The sequence below is a fragment of the Dasypus novemcinctus genome, chromosome 11 (assembly GCF_030445035.2).
Source record: "Dasypus novemcinctus isolate mDasNov1 chromosome 11, mDasNov1.1.hap2, whole genome shotgun sequence".
Classification (NCBI taxonomy): domain Eukaryota; kingdom Metazoa; phylum Chordata; class Mammalia; order Cingulata; family Dasypodidae; genus Dasypus; species Dasypus novemcinctus.
Window position 1 is genome coordinate 58,102,059 of NC_080683.1, and position 300 is coordinate 58,102,358.

The following is a 300-nucleotide window of genomic DNA, read 5'->3' on the forward strand; positions in this document are numbered from 1 at the left end:
GCTCATTAGCGTCAATAAAGTGGCGAGGGCGGAGCCTTGTGACCTGTCAATCATCGAGACGGCTGGCCAATCAGAGGGCTTCGGCTCCGCGCAGCCCGCGCCCACTTCCTTACAAGGTCGGGAAAACAAGGGGTGAAAAGCGCCGCCATCTGGCGTGGACTAGCCAGCCCCGAGCGCGCTACGCCCGAAGGGTCTCTCCTCCGCCTATAGCCTCGAAGACTTTCTGGCTTTCCTCACCAAGATCTGGAAAGGTGCAAGCTCTGGCTTTAAACTTAGACGATCGCCGAGTTAGACTATCAA